The sequence below is a fragment of the Spinacia oleracea genome, chromosome 2, assembly GCF_020520425.1.
Source record: "Spinacia oleracea cultivar Varoflay chromosome 2, BTI_SOV_V1, whole genome shotgun sequence".
Taxonomy (NCBI): Eukaryota; Viridiplantae; Streptophyta; class Magnoliopsida; order Caryophyllales; family Amaranthaceae; genus Spinacia; species Spinacia oleracea.
Window position 1 is genome coordinate 46719355 of NC_079488.1, and position 10772 is coordinate 46730126.

The window sequence follows — 10772 nt, forward strand, 5'->3', positions numbered from 1 at the left end:
CCATCGCTATAAATCCGTCGTTATACGAGATTGTTTTTTGTAGTGTAATAATACATAAATAAAATCATATCATAAAGGAAAAAATAATAATGATTCAGCTTTCCTCCAATAACATATTATTCACTCCATATTTTAAAAAGAGATACACTTTACTTAAGTTGTCGTATTTTAAAAAGAGATATACTTTCCTTTCCGACATGGTTTGGTCCCCACTTCCATTAGAATAATATTTCTCTTGTGGTCCTCACATTTACTCACATCATCTTTTTTAATATAATAAATAATTCATCATCTACCTCATTTTCATCTTATTTTAATAAATTCAACTCACTCTCCTAAAATTATGTGCAGCACAAAATACATCCCTCCGTTCCAATTTAGTCGTTACATTTACCTTTGCACAAAGTTTTAGGTGATAAGCGGTTGTTTGGTTATCAATTGTTATTTTATTGAAAAAGTAGATGTGATAGGAGTTAGTGGAGTATTTTTTATTGAATGAGAGAGGGTGTGGGGACAAAAAAAATTTGGTGGGAAGAGAGAGACAATATAATAATTGTGGGGTCATTCATAATTTAGAAGTGTAACAACTAATCTGTGACGGACGAAAAAAGAAAATGTTACAACTAACCTGGGACGAAGGGATTAACGATTATGGTAATTGAATTATATTTTTATTTCATTTTTATCTTAGTTTAATAAAAAGGTAATGTAAATTTTTTAAAGTAAAATAATAAAAAAGATTTTGGCGGGAAAAAATTGCACCAGAAAGTGACACGTGTCATTCCTGATGTCTGTTTTAGTATAATGTAATAGATATGTCCGTAACACGTTAAACCTTAGCAACACTGGGAGCTTGTTTAACTTCATGTTTACTTTTCTTTTTACATACTTCGTATATATTTACCCTAAGTTTCTCCGCCTCCCTCAACCTTCCTACCAGCCCCCCACCCCCCTCCCCCTCTCTCTCTCTCCAACCAAATCAGTACCTCTCTCTAAATTCGATTTAACTTTTTTTTCTCTCCTCTAAAATGAAGCTAGAAATCTCCATGAGTTACTTTGAGTCATTACTTCAGTATCGCTCGCAAATTAAAGAATAAATGTTAGATGATATCTCTTCCCCATCTCCGGAAAGAAAGGCGGATGATTTGGCTAAACGACGGTGATAGTTGGAGTTTTAATTGGGTGTGTTATATACAAGAAACGGAAACAACGAGAGTTGCATATAGGTATTGTTGGATTTAGAAAATTGGGTACAATTAGTTGGTTTGTTTGAACTCGTCGATTAATATATATATTTTTTTTTTTGAGATTTTAGCTCTTGTACTTATTCTTTATACAAAGTAAGAATTTATGTATTCTTAAATTACATATCTCCATTTCATAATAAGGAACTTTATTTCTTTATTTTGGGTAGTTAACAATGAGAGTGAGAGTACGAGTGAAAGTGAGAAATTCACTAGAAGAAAAAAGCTCAAGTGCGGGCTCATTTTAAGGGGTTAAGTGCGGGCTTTTACATGTGCAGCACATGGCTTGCCCGCACTTGATGTTATTTTGGCAGCACTTGATACTTCAAGTGCTGCCAATTTTCAAAATGAGCCCGCACTTGACAAATTTGGTGCTGCCAATTTTGCAATATGAGCCCGCACTTGACAAAGTTTGTGCTGCCAATTTTGAAAGTGAACCCGCACTTGACAAATTTTGTGCTGCCAATTTTGGAAATTAGCCCGCACTTGACATAAAAATGGGCAGCACAAGCATAAAAAAGAGCCGCACTTGATATATAAATGAGCCGCAATTGATCTAGAAATTTGTTATATAACTGATATCCCTGCTACATATATTATACAATTAGACCACGCCCACTAGTTAACCTCCATACATCACATAAAAAAAAATCCAATTATATAGATAATTAAATTAAATAGTATATAATTATAATATAAAAATTGATTACATGACAATCCTATGAAAAACTAGCATCCATAATCTAAGATTCACTAGAAGAAAATATCAAAGACAATAAATGGTAATGAACTTTGCCAACTTTTCTCGAACTTCATTTATCTACTCAGTGGTAAAAGGCTTCTCCCTCGGATTGTTGAATACCTAAAGAAGATCGATCATCGAGAAAAAAAAAAATGTTAGTTATATTATAATTATTATATGGTACATTAAAATAAGACATAATTTGCTCACAATAATGAAATAATGAACCTTATAATAATAAAAATGGCTTATTTGTCTCGAAACATTATAATATAATGAAATAATGAACCTTGTAATAATATACATCTTATCTACACAAAAAGAATGGGTGTTATTGATTTGAAACATTTCAAAGAGACTAATAAGAAAGGGGGTTACTGACTTGAAACATTTCAGAAAAAGTTCATGAATATTGTTCCATTTTAATCTTAAATTTAGACTCTCACCAATTACTCAATATCGTCTGTATTTGTCCTTCTTTGAGGCAGTTACATGTTAACTATGTCTTCTCCAGGAATTTGTTGATCTTCATGCCTTGTTATTGCCAGGAGCTGGGTATTCTACATGTTTTAACGGATCATAAGGTATGCAATTGCAGACAAATATATCGTAGCACAGGATCAGCATATTCCACCAGGTCATATAGAATCCTTCCCCATTAAACTCGTAATTTCTTTTAAACAGTTAAGGTTCAAACAAACAAACATGGGACAAACTTATTTTCCTGTCCATCTTATACACTTAAATAATGGCCAATCCTCTTCCATCATCTTTTACACTTCAGTTAGCCAGGAATGTGAGGCACGAAATCCCCTGAAAAGGAGTTAACAAATGAACTAAAAAACTAAGCAATCTTGCTCTACTTGATATTTTATCCATCAGCAAAACCATCATTGGCAAACAAAAAATAATAAGTTAAAAAAAACACCATCCAGTACAAAAGCAGGACTTCTTGAAGAAACCTTTTCATAATCCAGTGTTGATAAACATGCTGACAAAATGAAAATGATCCAACAGATGATCATCAGCATGCAGCAACAAGAAATTGATCAGGACGACGATCATGCAGTTAACCTACGTGCCTATGTGGCACTGTGGCAGTGCTTACTACAGCTCAGCAATAACATCAACAAACAGTAAAACTTAGTTCCAGAATTTCCTGATGTAAGAAGCTTCCAACTTCTTTTTCATACAGCTAATGATTCTTGTAATATTTGTGAACTTAGTATATAGTTTTACATCCTCATATTGTATTCTCGTTCATTACAATAAAAATGAACACTTTTTTTTAGCAATAATACAATAATTACTTCCTCTGTAAAACTCTATGTTTTCTCTGTTCTTAAGAATGAAGTTGGGCAATTAGCTTTGATGAAGGTGTTATGCTGCTACTGAATTGTAAGACGATGATCTTCACTTCCTAAATTCTAGTATGCAATTGCAAATCTATGTATTGTTAACACAAATCTACTTATTGTTAACAATTTTTTATTATTCTTGAAATCCAACTTTAAAAAAGAGTACTAACACGTAACATGTACAGCTACAAATCAAGTCAGTTAAACTTCAAAAACTATTTGGGTCTTAATCATTGATGTGACAGCAGACCAGCCGAGACACCTAATGTACCTCTGTTCTGGTTGCTAAAAGCACTCTTATCATCTGATTTATCCATTTTGAAAAGATAATTACAAAAATCGAGAAACAGAGTAAATAGTTGTGACCCTACCTCTTCCCAGGATTTTCCAGTGCCTTCAAGCAAAGCAGCATTGCACGTCTTCAATTCTATTACTGAACCAGTAAACATGGAGGCCGTTTCCTCCCTAAGATTCCCATTATAAGCTTCCCCAAGTATCCCAATACAGTGAAAGCCCAAGTGATCTCAGCCTGAATGAACTAGAAGGATACATTAGCAAGACGCATTGAGAAAGAAAGTAATACAATCATAAACAATATGAAGAAAGTTGAAGGATGAGGTAGATATCAGTTTTAAAAAAACTAACCTAAGACTGCAGTTTATAGATAAGGTACATCTTATGGTCAGCATTAGGTAGAGCATGAGGCTAACTATTGAAACACATACTGACACTTATGTGTTTCAGTTCCCAAACTAGATGTTGTCGTTCTCCCTCACCAGAAAACTTCCAAATATAACAATGAAACATCAATCCTATAACAACTAATGGTGAGATGGTCTCACAATAAGCTAACTATTGAAACACATACTGACACTTAACCGAAAATTTACCAGGAAAATTGATCACAGATTGTTCCTAAACCGCTAAACGGCATTGGTGGAATTAAGTTACAATGAGACGGACTCACTTAAGAGTTTGTGATCAATCAATTGAACTATAGTGACGAAACCAACAGAATATGAATTACCAAACAATTTCAACATTACAGCGTTTAAACATCATCTTTTTTGCACATCAATTCAACAAGCTCTACCACAATATCAAATAATTTACTACTCCGAAGTTCATAGCAGCTAAAAATTGACAATAAATTCAATTAAAACACACAAATTTGATTGCATACAGATTCCGCGGCTGGGTCCAGTAATCCAAACAACAGAATATGGATATCAACAAACAATTTCCACATCACAGCGTTTAAACATCATATTTTTTTGCTACATACGCACCAATTCAACAAGCTTTACAACAATATCAAAAAAAAATTACTATCTGAAGTTCACAGCAGCTAATAATTGACAATAGAAGCAATAAATTCAATCAAAACACAAAAATTGATCGCATACCGATTCCGCGGCTGGCTCCAGTGATCCAAACTACCTACAAAATATTTGCATAAAAATTAATAAATTAACGAAAAATGAGAGGTCCTCCAATGTCCATGAAATTGGAGTAAAGAAATTGATTAGGGCGGAGGATTGAAGAGGAAAATCGCCAAAAATAACCAGAAAAAAAATCGATGAATAAACCTGAATTAGTCTGATCTGGAAGAGGGTAGAGATCAACGGAGGTAGGGGAGATCGATCTCCGGGGGTGAAGAAGCGACGGCGACGACAGAGGAGAGAGAAAACGAAGTGAAGAGGAAGAGGGAGAAGAATCGGGGAGAGAGAAAACGAATGCTTCTCTGATTTTAGAATTGAATTTTTTTATTTTTTTTTGCAATATTTTAGAAATTTTATGTGCGGCTTTTGTAAAATGAGCCCGCATATGAGTTTAAAGCCCGCATTTGAGTTTAAGTGCTGCCAATTTTTTAATATAGCCCCCACTTGTGAAAATGTATTTTTTTCTTTTATTTTTCATGCTCTCAAGTGCTGCCAATTTACTAAATGAGCCGCACTTGAAGGGAAGCACATGACGATTTTTCCTCTAGTGATTGATGGAAAACAAAGTTAAAAAAACATAAAGAAATTGATCCGAAAATTTTTGGCTATCGGATATTGGATATCCGAAAGTTTTCGTATCAGATACAAATATCAAATTTCAAAATTTTTGGATATGGATATCCGGTCCAAAATAAGATTTCGGATCGGATATCCGATATGTGCTCACCCGTAGCCACCATTGATCGTCTATGGGTTGCCGAAATTTGTCCCCGGATCGGGCTGTCCACCAACATCAGTTTTGGCCTTTGGGTTTAAGGCTTCGTTCTAATGGAATTATTTTGACTGATCTTATATTATCTGAACTTATCTGAACTTAATTGAACTTATTTTATCTGGAAAAAAAATTACTTTTTTTTAAATAAACTTATTTGTGTGTGAAAATATCTGGAAAAAAACTTATTTTTGCTCAACTTATATTATCTGAACTTATTTGAACTTATCTGGACTTACCTGAAATCAACTGAACTTATCTGGACTTATCTGAACTTATTTTATCTGAAAAAAACTTTTTTTTCCTGAAATAAACTTTTTTGTGTGTTAAAATGTCTGAAAAAAACTTACTTTTGCTGAACTTATTTATCTGAACTTAACTTAACTTATCTGAATTTCTTTTGTCTGAAATAAGTCAAAATAAGTCATATAGAACAGAGCCTAAGTGAGTAAGGGTGCATTCTATTCACCGGATCTTCCCTAAAATTTCCTAAACTTATCTTATCCGAACTTATGTGAACATAATTGATACTATCTGAACTTGTTATAACTTATAAAAATTTATTTTAGTTATAAAGTATATTTTCTCAACCCTTATTTTTCCCGAACTTATCTTATTTGAATTTATTTGAACTTATTTGAACTTAATTGAGCTTATCTATTTTTTCTGAAATAAGTGGAAAAAATGTGAACAAAACAAAGAATAATTATCATCTTTATTTTCCTCAAGGTTATAAGCAACTTAGAATAAGCATAATTTAATGTTCAATTGATGTCAAATTAAAATTTCAAAGCCTAGACAAGCTGAAAGTTTGATGAAATAGCCGCTTCTCCCCCCCTCTCTCTCTTTTCTCTATCTTTAGGGTTTACAAAAATTAGGGTTTTTTAGGACGGAAATAGCCAATTTTCTTCGGAAATTTGGTTATTTCCGCCGCTTCTCTTTCAATTCTATTGTGTTTTTGCGTTTGATTTCAATAAAACTACATAGTTTCAGTCTAGTAAGTACCCCTGTGGTGGGTTTGATTGTTTCAATGTAGTAAGTACCCCTATGGTGGATTTGTTTTTAGTTAAGTTTTGTGTGTTTAGTTTAATTCAGGTTGTTTATTTGGTAAAGATTTATGCGGGATCGAAGAGGATGTCAATCTTTCGACTACAATCAGAGGAATCAGATGGAAATCATATTTGTCACGACTACAACAGATCTATAGACCCCCTCGTCAATGAAGGCTGTAAATCACAGCTATATAAAAAAGGGTATACATGATGTTTGATATACTACGATCGTAGCTATGGTGAAAGGAAGTTTTTATTCGATTCGATTGTTATGTATTTGTTAGATTCAAAACTTTATGTAGATGTCATATGACTTTTTATCAATGAATTAATTTGTTTATCAAAAAAAAAGCTGAAAGTTTGATGAAAGACTTTTCAGCGGCTACAAAGAAAGTGTAGCCGGTATACAAGTTCTAAATCTCAACCCTTCAATTTTAAAGAGAAGATGTTATCCATTCAATTATATATTTTCTCTATTTTTTTAGATGACACAGTTTGTTTATTTTTTTTCCATTGCCATATTTCAATCATCAATATATTTAATTATCAATAGGTAAAAATTATAAAAAATTGATATTATAAATCTATATAATTAGATGATTATAAAAAAATCACATATGACTATAATTTTTCTTAAGTATAAATCAAAATTAATAATTAAAGTAAATTATATGAATAGTGCCAAAAATCAAATTGTGATCTAAAAAAGAATAGGGAAATATTTGACTATGAGAAACAAAGTTGAGTGTTGTATTTATATTGACACATAAGAAAAATCTTAGAGCTAGGGGTTATTTAAAATTTTGTAACTTATACACCCTAAAAGACTAATACATACTCCCTCTATCCCATAATACTCGTTTAGTTTGAACGGCACAAAATTTTGGGGAATTTAATTGACTGATTAATTTATTATGCTGACAGTGGGATATTTTTTTTAATATAATTAGTGAAAAAAGTGTCAAATAAAGGGGTGGAGGTAGGGGTGGGTTGATTTTTTTAATGCTTTTTAAAGAAATAAGAATATATGTGCGTCATGGTTAAGTGAGAGAAATGATATACTATTAGTAAAAATATGTCATTTACAGAAACGAACGAGTATTAAGGGACGACTTTATAAGGAAAGCGGAGAGAATATTAAGGGACGAAGGAAGTAGTATAGTTTTTACGAAAATGGTAAAGGTCGCAACATGCGAACTTTAAGCCGTGTCACAATGATGACATGGCAGGCTTATGTATCATTATTTAAATTGGAAACTAAAATATTTAACTTATATAACATATTATACATGTTTCAAAAAAAGGTAGGAAAATCTTAATATTCTAATTTGTTTCCTTTTTTATATCGACTACCTTATTTACATTTTTTCATAGTTAAAAAATTGCATTAATAGTAAAAATATTATGATGGCGCATAGCCTACGTGGCGCTTATATGTAACAATTAAATTCCGACATATAAAATTACGACAACTAAATGTTGTAACAATTTGCGACCTTTATTATCACCCACTTTTCAATTTCATTTCATCTCTACCTGTCTACCATTGAGGAAAATATGTACAAAGATACTCTCTACGTCTCTAAAAATCAGCCTTTAAAGTTGGTTCTACGATTATATTATGATCGAAGAAGTTACTCCGCACAACTTAATCAAAAGTTTTATTCTAACTCAGAGTCTAATTAAACATCCCTATATACCCTAAATAGAAATTCAAATAAAATGTAAAATTCCTTTCATCTAAATTAAGGCCCATATGTGTAATTCTTATGTATATACAAAAAAAGCAATGATACACTACCTCTGTTGTTTAATATTTTTCACAATTATTATTTGCACGTTCCAATGAAATATTTAATATATATTTATTTTTATATGTAAAAAAACATAAAAAGTTGATATTTTGAAAATACATATCGAGGACAATCTAACAATTTTAAATAATAACATTTTGATGTATATAATAGTAAGAATCTACGATCAAAATTTTCATATTTAAACGGGTACCCTAAGGCGTAAAAAGCTTTCTATATCAACCCAAAAAAATAGTACTCCCTCCGTTCCTAAATAAGTGTCACATTTGGGCTCGGGCACGGTAATTAATAAAATTGTAAAGTGTGTAAGAGTTAATGATTGAGAATGTTTTTTTTGGGAAAAGGATAAAGTAGATAATTGTTTAATTGAATAAAGTACAAATAAAAGTATATGTGGGGATTGAAAAGTGGAAAAGTGTAGAATGTGTAAGTAAAAGTAATTATGATTTATAGAAAAGTGGGAAAAGTGTATGGAAAAGTGAGAAAAGCACATGTTCAAAAATAGAAATATGACACTTATAAGAGAACGCCAAAAATAGAAATGTGACACTTATTTAGAAACGGAGGGAGTATTAGTAACCTACAATGTGCATTGAACATTTGCAAAAAGTACATTTGTATGTTCACTGAATACTGATACACATGCTTTTTAGACCATATCATGATATCAAAGTTGGTTTATAAAAAGGTAAGCTAACTATTTTGTCCTTTTTTTGGAAAGAAAAAGGCTTTCTTTAGTTGATAAAAGATTATGAGTTTATCATTAGCCCAATCACCTTGTTTCTTTCATCGAAAATTGAACCTCCAAACATTTATTCTCCATTTTTTTAAAGTTTCTTGCTGCATGTCACTTTCTATTTAACGTTAATATGATAAATCATCATCTCAAATACTACATTCGTTTCAAAAATATTTTTACACATTTTATTTGTACGGATTTTGATACAATGTTTGATTGTATATTTAATTGTATATGACAAAAAATTATAAACAATTAATTTATGTAAAATACATTTTGAGACGAATCTAACAAGATATATATATATATATATATATATATATATATATATATATATATATATATATATCATGATACTTTTAGATAGATATAATAATGAGAATTTATGGTCAGTTTTATTGTTTGACACATTTTTCAAAGCGGTAAGAACTTTATGAAATGGAGGTAATAATTTTCAAAATGTTACTCAATACTCCCTCCGTATCTTTTTGTTTTTTACGTATTCCATTTTGGGTGTTTCATTTTGTTCTTTACATTTCCTTTTATATTGTCACATAATGCATTAATATTCTATCAAAATTTGTGTCCAAATATTATTTTAACCAATTAAATCCATTGGACATTAAATATTTCTCATTTTTCCAATGTCATATTTTTTATAAGAGTGAAAACATTATAAATAAACGTAATTTTTCTTGTTTAAATAAAAAAATAGAGGAATCTCAATGCACATTAAATAGTCGTTAAATCGCGTGAAAAACATCAAACGTAAAAAACAAAAAGAGACGGAGAGAGTAGTAGTTAGCCATAGTTTCTTACGTATTACTCCGTAGCACTCATTTGTTTGTGTCATATTCCAACCACTAACCACTCTTTTTGTTATTTTCTATATGAGCAAAATATATTAACTCAACATAATTTAATAATAATCTCAATTAGTCTTTTGTCACTAATCATTCATTAACTTTTACGAGTTACTATTTCTTACATAATAATTTTATTAAAGCATAAATCAAGGTAAATTATAATCTAACAAATCTATTATAACTTTATTCTCAAAGAGACACGATGTGTGACACATGCATGTCATTTTTTGGTGTAAAATTTTCCCGCTAAAAAATATTTTTCATAAAAATAAAATACTAAACTTAACTTTTTTTATTTTCTATCCTTTTATATAAACTTTTTGTGCATGTAAAAGAAATTGGTTTAAAGATTATGGAAATACTAGATAACATGTAATAATGATTTGCTAAAAATGAACATTTGTATAATTTAGTAAAATCGTTATACTTAATATTGAGAAATACATTTACTCAATATTTTTGTCAAACTAGCATATTATTAAGCATATAAACATGCAATATGTACGTAATAGGACGAAAATTGCATTTTATATGATTAAATTAGTACGAAAATGATTAAAGGTCGCAGTATGCGACCTTTAAGCCGTGTCGTAATGATGACATGAGATGCTTATGTGTCATGATTTAAATTGAAAACTAAAATATTTAACTTATATATATAACCTATTATTCATGTTTTCAAAAAAGGTACGTAGCTAAGAAAACCTTAATATTCTACTTTGTTTTCTTCTTTATATCGACTA

General features: G+C 30.7%; 1 long non-coding RNA gene across 2 annotated transcripts; it reads right to left on the reverse strand.

Annotated features, from left to right (window-relative positions):
• Positions 1–1887: 1887 nt before the first annotated feature.
• On the reverse strand, positions 1888–5131 carry LOC110784996 (uncharacterized). 2 transcript variants are annotated; one of them, XR_008927798.1, is made up of 5 exons: positions 4934–5131; positions 4751–4784; positions 3716–3873; positions 2433–2799; positions 1888–2106 (listed from the first exon to the last, which is right to left on the reverse strand). It is a non-coding gene; the product is annotated as an uncharacterized lncRNA (long non-coding RNA). The 2 variants fall into 2 exon arrangements; XR_002532445.2 differs by having other exon boundaries at positions 2433–2546; positions 4934–5125.
• Between the last annotated feature and the right edge of the window lie 5641 nt (positions 5132–10772).